Here is a 23,045-nt window from a genome sequence, read left to right on the forward strand (position 1 = left end):
ACAAATCCACCCTGTCACTTCATTGCTTTATTCTTGCACGAAGCTCCCTCAGTGAGATTCAACTCATTTTTGTAATGCCTTCGTTTTCTTCATGAATGCATTTGCATGAAAACCTGGTCCCCAAATGGTTGGTCCAGGTTGTCAGGAAACAGAGAGGAGGTCAGGCACCAGTTCTCAGAAGAACCCAAGTGAAGTGGGAGCTCTCACGGGTGGTTTTGGGGCTTGGGGTTGCTGCCCCCATCATTTTAGGGTCAGAGACCCAGCTGGCTTGGGATGTTTAACAGTTTCACACCTGCATTGAGAGAGCAGCAAGTCATGCCAAATGCTGAGAGAAAATATTTGGCCCTCCTAAGAGAGTTATGGCCCAAGGATTTTTCTATGGGAAATTATCTAAACTACAAATCAAGCTGTCAAGTTTCTGCTCTAGAGACCATTTTGTTGGACACAGGGAAATCATTTGAGCAGGGCCACAGAGGTGGCCTCACCCTGGGGGCACTCGGGTGCCTTTAGTGCTGGGTCTCAGGGTGCTGGAGTGACTCAGGGAGCACCCACACAGAGTCTTGCAGCCAGTTCCAAGCTCAGCTCTTCTCACCCTGTGCCCAGTCCCACCAGCAGCAAACAAGTCTGCCAAAAGCCTGATTCAGTCCCACCAGAGTCTGCCTGAGCCAAGCCAGGCTGGAGCATCCGTGTGTCCCTCTATCCCAGGTCACTCATGACACTGAGTGCAGTGCCTCCACAGCCCCATCCCCAAGCACACACAGACCCTCCTGTGCAAGCACAGAGAACACCCCAAGATCTTCCCAGGGAAGGGGAGATTGGAGGCAGGAGATGAAGGGAGGCTGGGGTGAGATGTGGAGGTTGGTCCTTCTCCTCCCCACCTTTCTCATTCCAGCTATTACGTATTTCTTGTGCTCCTTTCTAGTCTCAGGAGTGCCAGACCCTGCTCTGTGTTTTTGAGAAACCATGAGCTGGACAAGAGGCAGGATTTTAGCTGGGAATGGGATGGCTTGGAGGAAAGGTCAACAGCCTGATATTCAGGGCTCACATCTCCTGCTCCCTCTGCTCTCGCTCCTGCAGTGCCCAAGCAGAGGGCAGAGGAGAGGCAGCAAAGAGGGTCACTGGAACAGAGATAAACAAAGGATAATCTTTCAGGCAAAAATTCATCATTTAAAGCCGAAGCAGAGAAGCAATTTTGCAGCTAGCACAGCATTAAACAGTTGGGCTAAACCACTTCAGCAGCAAGCAGGTGCCTCAGGGCTCAGAAAACCCATCCATCCATGGCCACAGGGTGATTATCCTGCATAGCTCAGATGTTTCCAAGACCAGAAGGCCAAATTCCTTGCTATAGCCACTGCTTTTATTGATTTATTTGTTTGCACAAAGTGCCAGTGATGTCTCTGGAGGATGCCTGCAGTGGTACAGCCCCTGCCTGAGGAACAGATGCTCCTGGAGGATCATTTCCATTTGCAAGACCTCACATCAAGAGAGCAAACATGAGCCATTCGTGCTGCCTCCCCTTCCCCATCCTCAGCTCTGCCCTGCCCTTACCACGGCCAGAGCTGCTGTATTGTTTCAGTGCCAAAGCATGAGAACAGGTTTAGTCTGTCTGGTTTGCCTGGTGTGTTCAGGCAGAGCCCTGGCTTTGTCCAGGTCATGGTGGAGGTGGTACAGAACCCTCCAAGGAGAGTGGGAAGGCCCAGGGGCTGGTTAGTGTTGCAGTCTGGCACTCAGCACAGTCATGAACTTCCTGAAGCCAGAGAAGGAGAGTGGAGCACTTCAGTAGGTAAAGCCCTGGGTGAGGTTTGGAAGAGTGCAAGGGGTTTGGGAAGTGCAAGGCCGGACCCTGCTCTGGCTCAGTGCTGCTGCAAACATCCCAGCTCCCCTCCCAGCTGCAGACTGAGCCGAGCCTGCCCCGGCCCATGGAGATCAGGGAGAGGGAGGTGGCACTGGGGGCACTGCCCTGCCTGTGCCAGGATGTCTCCATCAGGGGGTACCACAGCTCTGGAGCCATGTGGCATCCAGGAAGCATCTTTCATTTCCTCCACCACCTGGGAGTTCCACAGGCAGCAGGCAGGTCAGTGCTGGGGCAGCCTGCTCGTCTGCTCTGAAACCCAGGTGAGGAGGAGGAGGAGGAGGAGGAGAAGGAGGGCTCAGAGCTGCCCAGAGGAGCTGCTGCTGCTGTTGCTGTTGGCAAGCTGTCCCCTCCACACCTCGCTGCAGAGCTCTGACGTCAGACGCCTCTGACAACTTTGCTGTCAGTCAAAAGCCTTTTCACAAACAGACAGTGACAGTTTGCAGTGCAACCACCAGTCCTCGCTGGCTTCTTTCCCTTCTTTCTTTTTTAAGCACATGGATTTAAATTTTAAATTGCTGATCCATTACCAGACTCCTGAGCAAATGAACCTTCCCATGGTCCCTAGTGCTGTGTCCTCTCCTCTGCCTGCTCTCCACCTGCTGCCACAGCCCTCAGGACCAGCCCTGACCCCAGGAGTCTCCCTGCAGCAAGCAAGAACACAAAGCCTTGGCTCCACAAACACCATGAAGCTCTCGAGAGCCAGGAATGTGGGCCATGGTGACTGGAAAAAATCCTCCATCTCTTGAGGCTGGTCGGGTTTAGCAGGTGGTTGAGACCCTTCAAAGGCTCATTTCACCCCTTCCCTCCCATTTATCTTTGTTTCCTTTTCTTCCTTTCCTCCTTGCAGGAGGAACCAAGGCTGGTCCCTGCTTTGATCTTGGGTCCTCCGGCCTGAGGCTCTGAGAGAAGACAGAGATCACACTGGGGTTTAGGTGCCTGCACAGGGAGGCAGCTGGTCAGTATCCTTTTCTCCTTTATCCTAAGCTGTGCTGGATCCTAGGAAGTGTAATATTTGTTTGTACATGTCAGTAAATCCCCCCTGTGCTACAGGAGGTCACCTTCCCTAATCTACGATGTCCAATTGCGTAAGTGAGATACTGAACAAATAGCTTAAATTTAATCTGTGTTTGCTTCCATCTCAAGCATGGCAAATCAATTCCTGGGCAAGCACAGCTTTGGTGCAGGGCTGGGAACACACACTGGTCATGGTAACCTCCAAAAGAGAAAAAAAAAATGAGACAAATAAACCAAGTGATCCTTTCCTGCCTGTTGCAGCACCTCTCCCTGTCAAACATCAGTCCAGGGCTGGGGTTTCGATGCCTTCAGCAGAGGCCAAGACTTGCTGTGTCCAGGTGAGGTCCTGGGACAAAGGACAATGCTCTGGATCTCAGCAGGTGGGTGCAGTTTTGAGCAGCCTCGTGTCAGTGTTATGAGGCACCAGCTCTCATTTTCCCTGAAACCCTCCCAGCCCATCCAGCACCAACAGGAGCATCTCCCTCTGGCAGATTAAAGACAGGAGAGGAAGGCACAGGACAAGGGGCAACAGGGCTGCAGCAGGGCTTGGAAGGTGTCCTGGTAACACCGTGGGCGAGAGGAGGCAGAGAGGGATCCAGTTCTCTTGTTTCTCTCCCCACTCATTTTTCTTTGGTTCATTAATGACCTTTCATTCAACAGCAGAGATATTAATAGGATGCTTCAATTCCAAATGTCCCTATCTCCCCTCCCTGCTCCCCCTCTCTTCACACTTTCTGGCACTCTAACAGTTTCCTTCACATTAATTAAAACAAATAACAAGCTTATACATCTCATCAGGGTAATTCAGAAACTAAACACATCAGCCATCTATTTGACCCAATCACTGCAGATGGAGCAAAACCAGCTCTTTCCTCTCTGCCACAGTTTCTCCCTCTCCCTGTTGGAATAAGGATGTGCTTTAAATGTCCATCCTCAGCCAGACACCGTGGTGGGTAGGAAATGCTGTGCCTCTGAGCACCCGCTGTGTCCTGCCTGCTCTGCTGGTGTCAAGCCCATGTCACGAGCTGTCACTGTCCTCTGCATGGCACGGATGTCCCAGATGCTCTGAACCCTGGTGAGCACTGCCCCACTCCCTCCAGCAGCTCAGGGCTGCAGCTGCCCCAGCTCTGCAGCCACTTACTGCCTCTGGTTTCCATTTCCCAGGCTCAGGGAGGGATAAACAGTCCCTGGCATGCTGTGGTTTGGAGCTGGCCCTTAAGTGCAGCCTCCTGCTGAGCCCCTCTGCATTCTGGGCTGCAGCTCAGCCCTTCACAGAGCAAACACAAAGCGCCGGTCTAGTGCTGCTTACAGCTTATTTCAGGCACCAAAATTCAGGAGCAAACTCATGTTGCCTGTTCCCTGAGTAGTCTTTGTGTGGGATCCCATCAGGCAGTGGGAGGGGACCAGCACAGGGGTGGCTGGGGACTCACACCACTCCTGGGGATGGGAAATAATTCTGCACATGGATCCCAAGCAGCTGGGGTTTGTGTGGGCAGGAAAATGCCTCCATGGCTCCAAGCCTGGCACTACCAGGAGGCAACAAGAGTGGCCAGCATGGGTTTCCAAGGGAAAGACAACAGAAATCAGGATAGAAGGAGCACATACTCCTCTTTTCAGGGCTGCAAGGAAGCACCAAATCTCTGCCCCTAGAGGCGGCCAGGGAGAGGAGACTGCTGCCCACCCCACAGAGCTTCTTCTGTACATGGAAAGAGTTAGCTTCAAATCTCCTAATTTACCCTGAGTTCTTCTCTTTAATAGTATTCATAGTGGGAGCCATCTGGACCTGGTACTTTATTAGCTTAGAATAATTCAGCTGCTTTGTTAATCTCATCCCATTTCATAGGGTTCATTCCAGTTTCCTTGCGGTGCAACCCGGGACAGGGCACTGCTGCTGCCCTCACTCTCCTGGCTGACAGCTCTCCCATACCCAGAGACAGAGGCAGCCACCTCTGTGCAGGCCTTGTCCCTCCACACATGGCCCCACAGATTTCTTTAATGTCTCTGACTCTCTTAGCAGGCAGTTGGAGGCTGCTAAATCCACTGGGGTTTCCTCCTGGCAACTGGGAACTGCAGTGAGTCCCTGTGGCCCCTCACAAAACCTCCCAAACCCCTGGTAGGGGCAGAACTTCGTAGTCCCCAATGGCCCAGCCTTCCAGTCCCACATCCCACATCAAGGGACCTCCTCAGCCTCCCAGGAGCCCAGCAAGCATCACTGCTCCTCAGCCACAGCAGCCACGTGCTGCCCCAAACTCTGGCCTTGTTACAAAGCCATAATTGAGCTCTTATCATCCTGAATGATTAAGTTGCCCTCTATTGAGAGAAACTAATTTACCAGCAAATTTTCTTCTGCTCTGCCTGTAGCTCTGTACCACTAAGTGGTCGTCAGGCTGGTGCTGAGCTTCCCGAGAATGTACAGAGAGACGAATCTTATGGACATTGTGATCCCCTCCTCTCCCTCTCCATCCCCTTCTTCACCCTCCTCTCCCTCTCCATCTCCCTTCTTTGCCCTTCTCTCCCTCTCCATCTCCCTTCTTCCCTCTCCCTTTACTTCTCCTCTCCTCTCCTCTCCTCTGGAGAAATAGCAGGAACCACGTGAATGAGATCATCTGCTCCAAAATTACTCACAGTGAATTAATCACCCAGAGCGGCAGCAACTGCAGTGGGAGTGAGCAGGGGTCACTGGGAAGGAGCTGGTGGCTCAGGCAGGGGAGGCAGCCCCACGGCAGGGATGGTGCTGGAGGAAGGGGCCCTCACTCTTCCTTGGCTGCCGCCGAGCTGGTGCTGGTGGAAGACATGGGCTGTGGCAGGAGTGTGCAGAGTGGAGAGGGCACAGCAGTGTGCACAGGAGAGCATGCGGAGTGTCAGGAGGTGTGCAAGGTGGCAGTGCATCCCTGCACAGGTCATATTGCAGGGAAACAGCACCAAGTACCTGGGAGCTAGCATGGAGCCTGCTGTGTCCTGATACAGAGCCTGGCTGCAGCCTCAGTGGGACCATTCCCCACTAGGGAGCCTCATATGCTGGCTCCCTCCACACAGAGCCAGCACTCTGCACCACAGGGAGCAGGTTAAGGCTGATAGAGGAGTGCAGCTGCCAGAAAACATCACATTACTTCCCTCTGTCACCATAAATTAGAAGTGCTCATCCTGCCAAGATTGCCAGGCTTCTCCCCAAAAAGGAAGCCAGCCCTGAACTAGCTGAATGTTTTCCTGCCCATTTCCTTCCTGCTGCCTGGAAGAGCAGAGGGCATGGGCGGGAAGGATGGTGCTGCCCTGAGAGGGTGCTGCAGGCCAGCCCAGCTGGCCCAGGGGTAGCAGCCAGCGTTTGAGAAGCTGTTGGACAGAAAGAGGCCTTTTCCTGGATCAGTCTGCAGCGGCAGGTGACCAGAGCCACAGTGACAAGGACACTTTCAGTGTCCACACTGGTCCTCGAATCACGTTTAACACACACGTCCATGGTGCCCGTGATGCTCTCAGAAGTGCAGCTCCCTGGTACCCACCTCAGCTTTCCCTCATCCTCTCCAAAGAGAAAGTGCAAAGGTGAAAAGGTCTTTGGGACCAGGCATCAGCTGGAATTGCCCCGACTGAGCCAACTTAGGAAACCATGTGAATCCCAGCAGGAATAAAGCAATTGTGTTGGGCTGGAAAGGGTAAAGCAGCAAATGGAGCCGGGGAGAACGAGCCATTAGGGAGCAGTGGGTGAGGCAGCAGCACCTCAGCACGGGGTGACAGGGAACAGACCGTGTCTCCTGCTGCCCTGTCAGCTGTGGCCGTGCCCAGCCCTGGCGGGTCTGGGCAGCCTGCACAGGAGCTGTGCCCGTGGGGAGGGGGCACAGATCCGGCCCAGAGACACAGCAGAGAAGTGCTCCTGGTGCCGTGGGTCCGACCTGCACACACCTCAGTGTGTGCTTGCTGTTTTGTTCCCTGTCTCAGACTGCTCCGTCCTCCCAGCTCCCGGCCTCTGTGGTTTGTTTATGACATGGGATCTATATCCATGTTCACCTGGCATGCACCTGCATTCCTGGGAGATTAAATGATGTTCACATGCTCAGGTCCAGCGACAGGAATGAGTTATTTCCCACAGAGGACCTCAAAGCACTTTGCATCTGTCATCCCACTCACAGAGGTGCAGAGACATGAGCGGGTTTGTTCAATGTCGCCCAGTGAGATGAGCACTCACCCCTGGGTGATGGCAGTGGGGACGAGATGCAGGGATCTGCTGGATGGGAAACCAGCACTGTCTGCATCAAGCCTGGGACACTTTTTGTGCTTCCCCAAGTATTTTTGCAGAGAGTGTTGTTTTAGTAACATGACATTGCCCATCACACAGCCAGAGAAGGATGCCACGCTGCTGCTGGGCACAGCCAGCTCCATCCATCTCTGGGCTCAGCTCAGGGTCCCAGAGTTGGCTGCCAGCTGCAAAAAGCCACTTAATCAGAGACATCAACTGGGAAAAGTGTTTGTCCCTGCTCCTGCCCCCTCCCCTACAGCAATGATGCTCACTCCAAACCAAACCTTTGTCTTGCACAGATACATCCCTTGCACACCAAGACGTGATGTCGGTGATTTTGGATTAATTTGTCAGGTGGAAGATGGGTAGATGTGGATCCAGTCTCAGGGGTGAGCACTCTGCAGCCCCCAGATCCCCTGCTACCCCCCCCCCAAAGCCACCAGGGCATCGAGGCACCAGCAGAGCCTCGTACAGTGCATTAATGCCCACCCATTACCCCACTGGAGGAGCTGGGCTGGGGTCCCACAAGCTCCAAGATAACCAAGTGAATGTTTCTGTGGTGTGTTAATGCCGGGATCAGTTCAGAACAGGGATGCTCAGACATGCACTGAGTGTGCATGTAGAACAGGAGGGCTCCCAGTGAGGGAGGGGGGTGTGTGCTCAGGGGTTCTTTGGGGTTTTAAGAATACCAGGGAAATTAGATTTTTTTTTTTTTTTTTGGCTTTTGGTGCTGTCTGAAAAATTGCATGCCTTAATGAAATGCCAGTGTGTGAGCTCTAAGCCATCAGCAGCCCAGATAAGGTCCAAATCCATTTTGTTCATGTTCATGTTTTGCCTGTTTTGGAGAATCCAAACTATTTTTTGGGGATTTATGCCCATCATAAAATCAAGCTCCTGTCCCAAAACAGCTGTAAGAAGGTAGGGCTGAAAATATAGAGGTTTAATAAAAACTTGTGGAGTAATTTGACTCTTAATCCCAAACACAATCTCTCCCCTCAAATAACTGCAGTCTCTGCAAGATTAAATTCTCCCTACGTATTGTTTTTAAGTCTGATACCTTCTATCAAGCTTAGCTGGGTTTTAAGTTCTTAAATCATGGCTCTGTAATTGCACATCTTATTCAGTTTGTCATGCAAAGAGTTCCCAAGGAAGCTTTTATAAAGATTTCTTCATATCTGGCAGTAGGGTGTGACACATGTCTGTATGTTGAAGCTGCACAGTGCAGGGAATGCAAGAGGTTGATGTTTTTGAAAAGCAAGAGGAGACTGTGGCTCGTGTTCTCATTTTACCACTGAGCAGCAGGTCCCAGAAAAATCAGGACAACTGCAAACTGTTGTTGAACTGAGCGCTTCATAAATGGTGGGGAACGTGTTCCTGAGGCTGCAAGGGCTTGGGGAAAGGCAGGACTAGTCACCCCCTTTGCCCTGAGCTTCCTTTTCTTCCAATAATTAGCAAAATCCCAATTCACAATGGATAACTGAACAGAAGTTTTAAGCGTGGGCTACAAGAAGAAACAGGCAGTGATGAAAAGAGGCCTGAAACTCAGGAGACCTGGTGCAGCACCAGGCCCTCCCAGATGACCTCCAGCAAGTCCTTTGATCCTTATATGCCCCTGGAAACACCCATAAGGAGCTGTCCCTCTCCCCTGCTCTCGCCATCCTGGACTGCAGCCCTTAGGGTTGCATCCGCTCCAGATGATGGTCCACATCCAGCTGGAGCTGTGGAGCAAAGGACACAGGGCTTGTGGGGTGGGATGTCCACACTGCCTTTCTTTTTTGGGCTTCCTTAGGCTAGGAATGCACAGCGCTCCCTTCCCAGGGCTCAGAAAATATCCCTCAGCTTTATTGCAGTTTGCCTGGACAAAAGCAGGATCCTGCAAAGGACCGGCTGTATTGTTTCTGTCCGTGCAAAGGTCTCCAAAATGCCTCCTTCACCTGCATCCCTGGGGCTCACTGGAGAGATGCCCTGAAAACTGTGCCACTGCAACAGGCAGGTCCTGTCTGCATCTCGCTCACTCAGCAAAACGTCACTGCCTGGTTATATTTAAGTCCTCAGCTTGAATATCATTGTCGTAACCTCCCCTGCGATCTGCCTGGGCAGTGTCGTAATTAATAGTGCCCTTGCTCAGAGTACAAGTGGAACATGTGATGGCTCAGCGAGCTATAAATCACGACAGAGTTTCCATCTGGTCCAGCATCTATTTATACCTCACCAGCCCCAATTAACTTTGAAACTTGGGGCTGGTGATTAAGGAGAAAAATTGTTCTTGAAAAGCGTGATGGGATGCGCGGCCGCGTGGATGGGAAGGAGGAGATGGTGGTGGCTGCTCACTTCTCTGCAAAGGGAGCTGCATAGCCCAGCGCTCCAGAGGATGCTGAAATGCAGCTCACAAGACCAGGTTGGCCTTTGAATCAATTCAACAGCAGCTGTGAGATCCCCTGGGAGACACAGAATTTCAGGGCTGACAGTAAGTCTTGGAGCCTGACACACATTCCCTACAGCTGGCCCAGACACTGGCAGCCATGGCTCTGGTCCTACATCTCAGCCAAGGCCAGTAGCTCCAGTGGGCCAAGGGGGTGGTAGAGCACGTCCAGCAGCACCAAGCAAAATGAACTCTTTTGAAAAGCACCTCCAGGTGCTGGGACCAGGCTCTGCCGGGTGAGGGTCTCCTCCATGAAGGAGCCTGGTCCACCAGGCTGATTGCACTTCACCAGCAATCACACCAGGTCATCCCCTGTATCGAGACTGGGGAACTGAAGCACAGTACGAGCCAGCCAAGGAACCCAGCAGAGTCCTGAGAAAATGGCACATAATCATCCTGTGTGCATCCAGGTCCCTTCAACAGGGGCACAAAACTGAGCTAGGAGAGTTTGGCCCAACCTGAGAAAGCTGAGAAAGCTCCTCAGCAAAGACTCTGGCACTGCCTCCCTCAGAAAGCTTGGAGGGTTTCATCCTGGTTTAGAGCCCAGCAGAACCACTTCCCTGATGTGTCAGCCCAGCATCAAGCCCACAGCTGCCAGCCACTGAGTTAGAGAGCACAGCCTGGCCTGGTGCCTGACAGCCCTGGAGCTCCTGGAGAAGTCTGAATTCATCAGATGTGGATGCAAAAACTCACCTTGGGCCTGGCACAGGGTATAACATGGCCCAGTGCACCAAGTCCAGCAGAGCTGCTGTGGGCTCTGCATGAGCTGGGACACAGCAGTGAGGAATGGTGCAAAGTTCAAGTGTTCCCAGCTCCACAGGGCAGTGCAGTGGCTGGGAAGGGTGCAGCAGGCACATTGGGGACTATATCTCTCTCTCCATCCATGCTGGATCAAAGCCCCAGCAATGGGCACAGTGCAGAGATGCTGTGCTGTTGCCTTCCTAAAAAGTCAAAATCTGCTCCTGGTTCTTCAGTACCCACCTCCCCCAGCCCTGACTCCCTCACGTTTCTCATCTCTTTTGCTCTGGCAGCACTCTCACTCCTGGAGTCCTGGCCAGCTCCCAGCTCAGGTAATTACACGCTGTCCTCTGCTATTTGAACAGGATATTTGTTCTCTTGGTTTCCTGCCCTCCACGCCTGTGCAGTGCTGCAGGCAGCCTGTCACCCTGGGCCAGCCTATTTCCCTGGCAAAGGCAGTCATCCCAGGGTGTCCAGCTCCAGCACTAAGTGGGCATTTTGTAAACATGGGATTATGTAAATGCCCTCCCCAGGGAGGCCAGGTGGGCTGTAGGACCTCCTGGGCCTGGCACAGTGCCCTGTACAGGTGTGGAACTCCAGCAGAATCCCCATCCCCACCTTGGTAGAACAAAATTCAGCCTGGAACATTAGCTGAGAGATCTCCCAGTCACCCAGGCCCCTCTTTAAAAGGCTGTTTGTGGCTCACACCACGTCACCTGTTTTTGTTTGCTGTAAACTTTCCTTTCTGTTTACATTAACCACTGACAGACGTGATCTCCAGCATGTCCAGCCTGGCAGGCCGGGTACCCACCTGGCAGGAGGGTAAGAGAAAAGGGCTTGAGGTACATCTGCCCTGCTTTAAAACCCACCAGGAGATCATGAACAGAGCAGTAGCATGGAGCCCTTTGCCAGCACTGCAGGAGCTCTGCTGAGGCAGGGCTGGGGATTCTCCACCTGTCTCTGGGCTTGTTCCCACCATGCTCCCAAGTGCAGGTGGATCACCATGCTGCAGCTTTCTCCATGGCAAGAGAAACAAGCTCTAGGGAGGAAAAAGTCCTACTTTTAAGCAAATCAGCTCTATTCCTGTGCTTTATTCAACTCTCTGCAAAGGAACCTCGAAGAAAGTTGGCAACAGTTTACTTTTTTTCTTTAGAGTTTCTAGAGCAGGGACGTCTCATTAGCTAAAAGCTGCAGGGAGAAAGAAGAAAGTTCTTAGAGGAAAAAGTGGAGCACAGTTCTGTTCCCTGAGAGTGGAGAGGAAATGCCCTGGATGGTGGAACTCAGCCCTACTGTCCAAGAAGCACCTTTCTCAGTGCTACCTGACTGCTGCACAACCTGCTAAGCTCACCCTGCCCTTGAGCAGGAAGGAATCAATTTTGCTGGCCAGGCTGGGCTTGACATTCCAACTTCTTGATATGAGGAGTCCTGGGGCTCAATCCCTTCTGCTTTGTTGTGTGCACACAGAGCAGTGCAGCAGGTTATCAGCCCCGTGCAGCTGCACTGGAGTCCCAGTTTGCAGAGAGTCAGGCAAGGGGCAATCCTACAGCTGCCAGCTCCTTCTGCCCAGCTTCTGCCGACTGTGGCACAGCTCTGGGCTTTGCTGGAGCTGTCACAGTGCTGCAGCTGGTTACTGTGGAACACCAGAGAATAGGAGCTGCATTAGAAAGCCACGTTTTCCTTCCTGGGAAGGAACTCAGTAGTAAGCACTTGGAGAAGACTGGCATTCTTTTTTATGCAAAGTCTCTGGATTTGAGCTGGGTGGCAGACAGGTGCCAAGCAGCCTGGGAACTGAGAGAGATGCCTGGCACAGGTTTGCTCTGTGTGCAGCAGTGATAACCCAGAGCAGCTTCTCTCCGCTGCCGGTCTCAGCCTCCCGAGTGATGGGAGTGCTCCAAGAGGATGATTAGGCTGGGCCTGCTATTTTCTCACTGAGTTCCCACGAGCCTTCCTCATTCTGGTGCTCACAGACTCCGCTGGCTCACGGCTTTCCTGTGCTCAGGACTGCTTGGAGATGTTATTATCCCAAGGGCTGAGTCCCGGGGCAGGCAGAGCAGATGGCTGTCTCCAACAGCAAGAAGATTGGGAGAGGAAAGGGAGAGGGTGGGGAAGAGTAAAATCTTAGACACCCTTAGTGTTCATCAATAATTGTTTCCTCTTAAAATGGCAAATTCCTCCAGTTCCATGGGAGCTGTACCAGGAAAGAAGGCAATGGACCACATGTGGTAGACAGGCCCTATAGAAAACAAACACCAATTCCAGGTTTTCTCGTGCATCTGTGGGAGGGATCAGTGTGCATTCCCTGGCCATGATGTGGATGGAAGGTAGCCTCAGTCCTGCAGCCTCCCATGGAGAAACCAGAGGTGTCTGAGCTGCAGAAGAGGAACAAGGTCAGCAGAGGAATTGCCAGGTTGACAGACCCTGTGCCAGCAGAAGACTCGGGCTCCAAATCTCCTGGAGCAAACCAAGGTGTGAGGGGTCACACCTGCATGTGCTCCACCACCCCAGCACAGCACAGAGTCAGTCGTGTCACCCTGAGCTGCCTCCTCCTCCTCGTTATGGAGGTTTCCTCAGACTTCTGACCATGAGGAAGCCACTGGAGCCGTTTTGCCCCGTGGAGATGGTGGTTGTGTGAATGCTGGGTGCTGGGTGCTGGGCAGACTGAGCAGCCCCAGCCCTGGGACACGCCGGGGGCCTGCAGGAGGCTGTGCAGCCCACCCACCTCATGTCACAGCCCCTGCGTGGGGTGGCATTTGCTCCCGGCCTCCTTCTCCTGGCGCTGATTCGAAGCCTTGCTTGGCAGAGCAGCTCCACGCTCAGGCTGTGCCTGGGGATGGCTGGTGGCAGATGGTGTGTGTGTGGTGGCGAGGCAGTGCCACGTCACAAGCTCTCTGAGACATTTGGCCGGGCTTCCTGACAGCCACGTCCCACCACCCAGGAGTTCAGCTTCCTGGCAAAGCCAGCTCTCCCCTCCCGAGGAGCGCTCCTCTCCCTGTCTCTGGGCAGAGCCAACACCAAACACTTTATCTTTGCTTCCTCCCAGGCAGGAGGCTCGTTGGCTGGCAGGGCTCCTCCTGCCCAGGACCAGAGAGATCTGACACACAGCTGAACAGGGAGCACTGGTCCCTGCCAGTCTGGACCACCCCCATCTGCTGCATCACATCCTAAACTGCACTCTCTGTTCCCTCTGGCGAGGAATATCTTATTCCCATGTTTTTGGATAAGACCCAGCACAAGCAAACCATAACTGATGGTAGATATGACAAATAATGATGATCACGGGAATAGTGGCATCAGTGGTGCTTCAGGGTTTCTTCTGATTTCTTCCATTATTCAGATATATGTGCAGAGAAGACCACGGAGGTTTGGCCGTAGAAAGAGAAGTGGGTGGATAAAGAGGCACCAAAGGGCTTTATTATGAAGGACAGTAACAGCAGTCCTCTGACAACTAGAAGAGTGTAACAGCCTGGGCAGTCTGAGCTCACCTGCTCAGGAGCCCACACTGTGCTTTGGTTGATGGAGGCTTGGCTGCTTCCTGCCTACCCTGGGGCTTCCCCAGGACTGAGGTGCAAACTGACGGCTTTGTTGGATGACTGTGGTTTGATAAAGCTGTAACAGGTCCTGATTTGGGCTCCTACGGTCACAGACAAGCTTCAGAAGAGCAAGACTGCAGCCTGTCCTTCTCCCCTCCCTGCCTGCTTTTAGATGGCATTAAGCATTAGCTAAAGCCCGTGCCTGGCAGTCCTGACTACTGACAGCTCTGTGACTGGCACTGCTGCCTCCTGGGAAAAGGCTTTATCCCTCTGCCTGCAGCTCTGGCTGCAGAGATGAACTCTTTGAGCATTCCCATCAGAACAAAGGAGAGGATCATCTGAGACCTGGGCCCGTTTGCAGTACAGGCTCAGAACAGCCAGAGAAGTAGATGACAGGATTTGATGGAGTCCAGGATATGGCCCCTGACAGGGGTGTAGATTTGCCTCTATTCTTACTCAAAGGTCATTAAATTAAGATTTCATGAGACCCCACACTGTTATAAATGTGGCTGAGCTCATTTCCCTCACGGGGCAGTGATTTATCTCACAGCCTTGATAAAATGACTAAGCTAAAAATGTTACCCACTATCACTGACTTGTAAGTAAGGTAGAAGGAGCAGGAGAAGGACACGATGGATTTTCCTACCAAGGGAGGCATTAATAAATGGTTTCTTCCTGATGTTCTCATTAGTTCTCTCTCATTCATCCTCAGGAGCTGCCAAGCACAAATGACACCACCATTCTGTACCAGAATGGGGGGCAGATGCCCCCATGCAACCTTCCTGCCTCCAAAACCCCATTTCTATCTCACCCTGTTTAGTAGCTGATATATTCAATGGGAAGGAAGCAAGAGATCACAGTACTTCAAGAAACCTTATACTATCACATCCAGCCTTGTTTTCTGAAATGTTTTATACCTTCTGGCAGGAATAGTTTGGAGGAGGCAAGTGGCAACACCACAGTTCTCCAACACAGCCCTTTCTCCCTCCTCATCCAGCAGTGCAGCAGGTCACACAAAAACGATGTGCTGGATTCATTTCCCTTCCTTTCTGCCTCTGAGGGGGTTTCAGACTCCTCTACTTCCTTTAAATCTAATCAAGAATATCTTTTTTTCCTTGAATCCTTACTCCCAGGAATGAATGCCAAAAAACTAGTGCTGTTGCTTAGTTGTGACTGATCATGAATCACATTAAATTGCTTCTGTTCCTTTATTGGACATGCTGGCTGGTTCCTGGTATGTGTTATTAAATTACTGCTCTGACAGTGAAGAAAAAGCAACTGATTGGCAAGTGAGTGCTGAAGGAAAGACGCAGGTTTGGGAATATCACAGGTTTTGTTTCTAAAACACTTTTATGTGGAAGGAACACGAGCCACACTTGAGGCATTTTCTCTGTCTTTACTCTTAGTGAGCTGTTCACAACTCCCCTGTGTTGACTGCAGGATCAGAACACTCCTGAATGTTACAGCAAAGCAATTCAATGAAGGGAGAAACGGTAGGCACAGAACAGCACAGGTGTGTATAGAAACTTGCAGCATTGCAGCTTGCTAAGGAAAGACACTAAACCACAAATGAGGAACAGGAAAAGAAAAGCAACTCGACATTGCACCTCTATCCACACATGCAGATCCCATGATTACCCTGGCTTGACGAGAGCAGGAATACTTGTCTTCTGCTCTTCCATGTTGTTACTCTGAGGAGTTTATTAACACTGAAGTGTTGGCTTTTCCATCTCACTTTGCTTCCCTGAGCAGTGTTGCTGTACCCTGCTTTAAGGTAACAACAAAAAAAAAAGCAAGACCAACTTTGGGATGTAGAAGCTCTTCCTCGGGTCCATTTGTCCAGATTCCTTATTTCCTCACACCATCACAGCTACAATACAAGGCCTAAAGAAGGACATATATATATATACATGCTCAGTTAGCCTGCTGAAGGACATCCTCTCTCCTGCACCACCAAGTTTGCCTCCCCTTTGTCTGCAGCTGATGGGTGCAGTCTGAGTGCTCTGGGACATCTAGTGGCTGTAGCACTTGTAGTTCAGGGCTTACAGGAGTTTTGTGGTTCTTCCTCCAAGAAAACTGGCAAACTGATGTAAAACAAAAAGGCACACTCTGTCTCTATTCCTGGGGCTAAAACGACTTAATTCCTTGACATATTTACATTTGCAAGATGTTTAGGTATGCGTTTGTGATGGTTTTGTTATTCCTTTGCATCTCCATCTCACTCAGCCTCGGGAGCCATCTTCTGCTATTTTCATTTTATCATTTCTTTACCACAGTTGCTTCTTTATTAAGGGCTTTCTGTGTTCCAAGGCAGCTGGCATTAGCACAGATAATTGGATAATGTTTTGGCAATCCAAGAGTGAATGTGTTAACATGTTCCCATTTACTGCCTGGGCCCTTGGCTGAGCTGTGAGTATTCAATAAATGAATCAGGCCTGAAATAAAGATGATTTGCAGAACCAGGCAGATCTTTGATACGAATAAGGAACTCGCAGTTGGGATTTTCAAGAAAGCCTCAGGCTGTAATGGGCCCCAGTCTTTATTCCTGTAGGAATTCTTAGGAATTCTTAGGCAAGAACCTAAAGGAGTCAAAGAAGAGCAGCACTCCCGGTGTGTTTTTCTGAACCTGGATAGTCTCCAATGAGCTGTAGTATCCTGGCCAGTGATGTGGTGACAGTTGATGGCTTTCTGGGAATTTGAGAAAAAAACCTGTCTTCTATTCAGCCTTCAATTCAGCCTGTTCCTTTCCATCCCTGATGATACTAGTAACCCTGGGCAGAGGAAAGAGTGTACCTCAGCCCAGGAGATTGCCAGGCTACCAGGAGAAAGGAAAGGGAGCTGAAAGGAGCTTTGTAACCGTGAAGATCTTTTCTGACTTGTGTTTGTGTCTGTGCTGCTCTGAAAAGGTGACCTGAGGAACAGCTGAAAGTCCAGCAAAAGGCCCACACCAAAGCCTTTGAGCAGCCAGCTGGGAATCTCCTGCAGTGAATCCAAGCCTGCAACATCAAACTAACTCCATTATAAACTCCTTTGTGTCCTGTTCTCTCCAGAGTACATTCTCTGATGGGTTATATTTCACTTCATCTACACAAATGCTAAGAGGAGGATCAGTTTTCTCTGATTCTTCTCTAGGAATCCTGCTGAAGAAACTCAGGTGGCCACTGACTGTTTTCTTACTCTGTTCTTGGAATATGGGACTAACCCACACCTCTGGGACAAAGGGGCTCATGATGTCAAGGGGTTTGTTAAAAGGTGGGTGTCAAAAGTGACTCATTTGGAGAGTTTCCCCTGGAGTCAAGGGACAGTTTAAACAGCTTCTGAAAAAGCACAAGTGAGTCTGCAGAAAGCTGACTTGCAGACCAACTTCTGGCCATCTCAACTGCCCACCACTGCTCACACCAAGAGGTCAGCGTGAAGGAACTTTTCGGTTGCAGTGTTGTTCACTCGTACCTGGGATACAAATATGGTCTGTGCTTGGAAATCATATTGTGGTTTCCCCGTGCTCGTCACTGGATAAGCCTCGTAGCTAAAGTGAATCTTGATTTTATATTCTGTTTTTTGTTTTGCCAGATCAGGCTGTCTTACGGCTCAGCAGGGAAATGACATTTTGTTTTGTTAATACCCACAGACAGAACTCGAGGTTTCCCTGAAAGGCTTTAAGCTTTGTGAAAAAGTAGATCAAATCTAGTAACATATTGAATGTGGTTACTGAGATTTCAGGAAAAGCAGTGTGATGAAATGTCCTTACTTTGCCCTTGGGAGAAATGGTACCTTCATTATAACGAAACAGCTTTTTCATATGGAAATAGCAGGTGGCAGGAGTAAAAACAGACTTTCATTTCCAGAGAAACAGACGGAACAATTCCAGTAAAAGTGGAATAGCAGAGCTAGATTGGAATGGTTGGCGGTTTTATTCTGCAAAAATATTCTCCTTTTGCTGTGATGGAAGTGAGAGAAGGTGTCACCCCTTACCCTCTGTGTTTATCAGTCACCTCAGTACAGCTCAGGTACAAATGTCTGCTTTAAGGACCAGAGTTTTAATATAAATTAGGAAGAAACCTAGTTCAGCTTGTTTGGGAAAGCTCTCCAAAGTCCGTCCCAGAGCTGCACAGAAACTTCCAGGGAGAAAAAGCAATTAAGAGCAGTGGATATAGAAAATAATCCTTAGAGCCAGTGTCAGACAAAACTGAATTCAGAGCTCTCGGAGCTGTGATTTATTAATCCTTTTATCAGGCCTCTGCCGTTCGCTGGGTTATTTTCCAGCTCTGAATGCTGGTAAGCATTTCCTTAGAAGCTGTGGACTGTCAAACTATTAATGGTCTAGTGGTAGGTGCTTACTAAGAAAAGACACCTTGAACCACAAACCAGAATAAGAACAGATATCCAGCTGGAGCTGTGCTACTTCAGAGCTCTCACCCTGACTCATCTGAGAAAAATCAAGTTTTTGAGAGTCAATTACACGGGGAGATGGAGGAACAGTCATCTCCTCCTCTGCAATTGATTCATTGCACACTGGAATTTGAGATTTGGGGCAGAAATCATTGTCCTATTTAGGAGCAGATAAAACTCCACCCTATGCCATCAATTCTTTTTTAAAAGTCAGGGTTTCCACAGGATGAAGGTTAAATATTTCATGCATTTATACTAATTATAAAGAAACTCTTTGGAGCTCCAGGCAGCTTGCACAGTTCTTTAAGCTTCAGATCTTAGTCCTTTGGACAGATCTTGTTTAAAAGGAGAAAAGCAAACACTAAAAACCCAGGCTGGACTTTGAAGTGTGCCCTGAAACAGATCTCTATTGCTGTGAGAGGAGCCGCCTTTCCCTGGAGACATCCAGAGGAAACGTCATGCCAGGCTCCCCTTTGTGTTATACCAAAGAAGGAGCTCCACCACTCCGTGTATTAAGGAGAGATTTCTCCACATTTGCCATAAAGGGCCTGGACTTGCCTAAGTTGATCTCACCAAACCCCAAAGGGATCCATCCTTCTGCCAAATGGAGGTTTCTCCTCTGGATGTGTCTCTCCCCATGAAGAATTCCAGCTGACCTGCACCTGGCCAAGGGGTGAAACATTATCAAAATTTTAGCAGACCCAACTGTGATTACCACAGGGAGGATTATTTCTTCCATAGCTACTTTTCTGGCAGAAATCCCACTTCAAAGGCACCTGGAAGATAGCTGGTTGTGAGAAAGCTGGAGCTCTGCGGGGCCCAGGCAGCCAAGCCTTGGAACTGACACCGGCTGGGAAGCTCTGCACAGCAGACTGGTATTAAATACCAAGAGAGAAAAGAATGAGAAAGCAGGAAATGGAACAGTATTGGTATTTCCTAAAGATCAGAGTTTCCTATAAAATGAATGCTTGCCATGCAATTTCAAAATTTGCCATTTCGAGACATTTGCCTTTCTTTAGGGCTTGTCAGAAACAGCTAATAAATAAAGCTCAGGGTTTGGGAAGCCACCTCTTCAAACCTCTCTTCACACGCTGCTTCGAAACTGGATTTCCTTCAGGTCACTGAGTTGGCAGCTTTGAAGGATTTGCTGCGTGTTCCTTGGCTTAAATTTTTCTTAGGCATTACCTGGCATCAGATGTACACAACAGCTCTACAGGTCTCAGCAGCTACAAAATTTACAGCAATATATTCTGTTCCATTTCTGCTTGGTTTTTTTTTGCACTGCCACTTTTTATGAGCAGAACATAAATTACCTGAGTTTAATCCATGACCCAGAGTTCAGTGCATTTCCACAGAAATAGCATTCTCTGTTTTGGACACTGCTGCCAAAATTGCATTCCTGGAGATGAATTCCTATCCCATCCAAGACATTTGTTCCAACCATATTTCCCATCATACTATTTTATACTATTTAGGTCATTTATATTTTCATTCTCCCACAGTTACTTCTTATAAGTTCCCTTGCAATTATGCTCTTAACTGTGTTCTCTAAAGTCACCTTCAGACCTTTGAACACCTTCAAATTAAAACAGCATTTGACTTTGATCCAAATTGCATCTAATGGAGAAGCTTCACTAAACCACTTGCATTCCTTGGACAGAAGGAAGAACTGAAAGATGCCCAAACAAAGTATTATTTAGTCTAGCATTTAGCTGGCAGGGACCATGAGGAAAACCTGCTGCTCTTTGCTTTAAATGTTGCTTTAATTAAAGTTAATAATAGTTCTATCCTATGGAATATGCTTACCCCCGATCCCAGTTTGGTTGAAAATTTAATTCTAACTAAGCTAATTTGAGTTTTAACTTCATCACAGCAGTCTGTAATGCCACAAGCAGCTTACATACCAAGAAAATACAAGACAGACAAGAAATGCAGAGATTTTTCCCTTGGAGCTTTTCTTTTATTTCATATTGCAGAAATATTAATGAGGAAAAAAAAAAACTTTTCCTTTTTTGCGTCCCTTGTTGCTTCCTTACAAGTCTCCTTCTTATCTCCACCGTGTGCAGTTCAAAGTACACCACAACCAGCACTGACAAATGATGGAATTCTTAATATACTGATGAGACTTCTGGTACACATAGATCCCAGCCCTCAGCTCCAGCAGAGCAGCCATAACCACTACTCCAGTTCCATTTGGGATCCATCACCTAATCCATTATTTAGTTATCCATGAGATCCAGCTCTAGAACAACTGAAATGTCCAGGCTGTGCACTCTCACACATAGAACCGAACATGGAGAAAATGAGTACCAGGAGATTCAAGAAATAAAACACACTTAGAAGGTGAAGGTCACATTTTGAGAGTGTCGTTCCCTCAGCACGGAAGGGTAACACCTTCCCTTTTCATTCAGAGACAGGCTGCAGGGAGACATCGGCTCCAGGGACAGCGATCGTGCAGTGCCATCAACTGTTTGCTTCTGGTACCCACAGCAGCTGAGACTTTGCTTTCAACAAAAAATTACCTCCCAAAAAATCGCAAAAATCGAGCAACTCATCAGGATTGTATTTCTGAATGAAGGTTTACCAGTTGAAATCCAGTATTTTAGTAAAAATCTCAGGTTTGCTTTTCCTGCGCCAGAAGCTGCACACCTGAGGGCAGGTACGTGCTGCTGGGAGCAGCGATGGAAGCAGCTCAAGCTCTTGTGCCATCTGCTGGAAACAGCTTCTTCTGGCGTTGCTGCTCACACGGGGAGCAGAGCCAGCCCTCCCTGTTTGGCAACTGGCATCTCTGACAAAGAGCTTGTTCCACCTCTTTTAACTGCTATTGATGTTAAGTAAACATAGTGCTAGAGAAGAGTTTTGGAGCCTGAAATCCTCTGTAGTGAAGCAGCTGCAAAAGACAGGAACAAACTGTCCTTGCAGCCCCAGCTGCCTGCAGAGAGGCTGCTTCCAAAGGTGAAGCCTGTGATGTACTCAGGAAAGAGCTCGGGTCTCACAGTCCTTGTAACCAGGGGACTCCATCTCGTCCATGGACTGCCTCCTCCCAGCACAACTGTGTGATTTCCTGTCTCGTGAATTTATTCTACATGAAGCTGCAGCTCACAGTGAGTGCACCAAGTGCTCTCAGTGCAGCTGTTCAGCACTCCCCAGAGCAATGGGGTTAACACTGACCAGCTGCTAAAGCCCAAATTCCAATTTCACCTCACACTTATTTACCTGAAATGCGGCTCTTTGGGAAAACACAGAGCAGTGCTGCTGGAGAGCCTGGCAGGCTGGATCAAGCCTGTCCCCGAGGTAGAGGTTGTTCTTGCACAGAGTTTTGGGTCTCCTGTCTCAGATCCTTTGAGCCAATGTGCACTTCCTCCTCTGAGGGGACACTTTGAACCACTCGCTGCTGTTGCAACGTGTTTCAGAGCTGAGGTTTGGTGTTGGTTCCAGCCTTCACCCCTCTGTGCCTGGAAGAACTGCAGGGTGCACTGCCTATCTCTTCCAGGTACACAAGGACTGGGAAGACCCCAGGGCAGGAAGAGCTCAGGGAGGAATGACCTGTATCATTAACACAGTTATGTCTCAGTGGCCCCCGGCCCAGCAGGGACTCAGCCACAGGAGCTCTGTGAAAGCAGAGGGTGGTACTTCACCTCTGTCACTACACAACCTGGAATTGTCCTACCTGGATATTGAGATGGAAAGTGCACAGTTCAAAAATACCAGTTGAGAAGGATTGCAAGCACGTCAGCAGTGATGACTGGAATTTGAACTGGACTGATGGAAGGAGCAGTATGAAGAGAGCTGGGTGCACCTTGCTGAAGTAGGAGGCACGAGCTGTGACAGCATGGGCAGAGAGGTGAGGAGATTGGGGGAGGTACAGCAGCAGACAAATGAACAGGTGTCGACAGCACACCTCTACAAACAGAGCATGATATACAGATACATGTATAGGAGTGTTGAAAACAAGTAATTCTGCCGTGAATCAGCTCTCACAAGGCCTCAGCAAGAACACTGGGAACGGCCCAGACAGAAACTGTGAAGATAGGAGCTATGGAGCAGATCAGGGGGAAAAAACAAGTTTCATCTAGAAAAGAAGAAAGAGAGCGATGACAATAACTGATGGAGCTGAATTGGTGGTTGCAGCTTAAGATAACTTGTGAGTGCCAAGTAATTTTCCTTCTGACTTTCCAAAGTAATTAACCTTTGGACCAAGACTAAGCAGGAAACTAATGAAGTCCTTCCATCACTGAAAAGGAATCTGACAGTCACTTTGATGGGCCCGGGATTGTATCTGAAAGCAGAAGAGAAAATTGGACTCTGGGACGCTGTAATTGAACCCAGCGCCTTCAGCCCCAATAATAACACTTTGACAAGTGCTGCTGCCATAAACTTGAGACATGGGAGCAGAGCACGGGGTTGTGTGTCCTGTCACTTCTTATCCAAAAGGATTATACGGATTACAAAACTGAACTCTTTTCCTTGGATTCCTTCTTGAAGACCAAGCCAGACTTTTCCTCATGCCCCAAAAATGCTTTCTCTCCCCATTCCTCTAGAAAATGTCGCTTATTACAGTTGCATAAAACTTATGTAGCCGATAAGGATCTCATTTTTTTCAGTGAAAACATGCAGCTTGAGTTGTAGGGAGGAGCCGCTACTAAAACACCATTTCAAGGTGGTCTCGCAACTCAAAGCATTTGTGAAATTTTAACTTCCATGAGGGTACACAGATCCGCCTGTGCTCCGCGGGGATGTGTCCCTTTGGAATGGGCTGCCTGGGGAGGTGTTGGAATCACTGTCCCTGGAGGCGTTTGAGGCAAGACTGGATGTGGCACTGAGTTGACAAGGTGGTGTTGGGTCATGGGTTGGTCCCCCATAACTTTA

Source organism: Chiroxiphia lanceolata, chromosome 17 (assembly GCF_009829145.1).
Source record: "Chiroxiphia lanceolata isolate bChiLan1 chromosome 17, bChiLan1.pri, whole genome shotgun sequence".
NCBI lineage: Eukaryota > Metazoa > Chordata > Aves > Passeriformes > Pipridae > Chiroxiphia > Chiroxiphia lanceolata.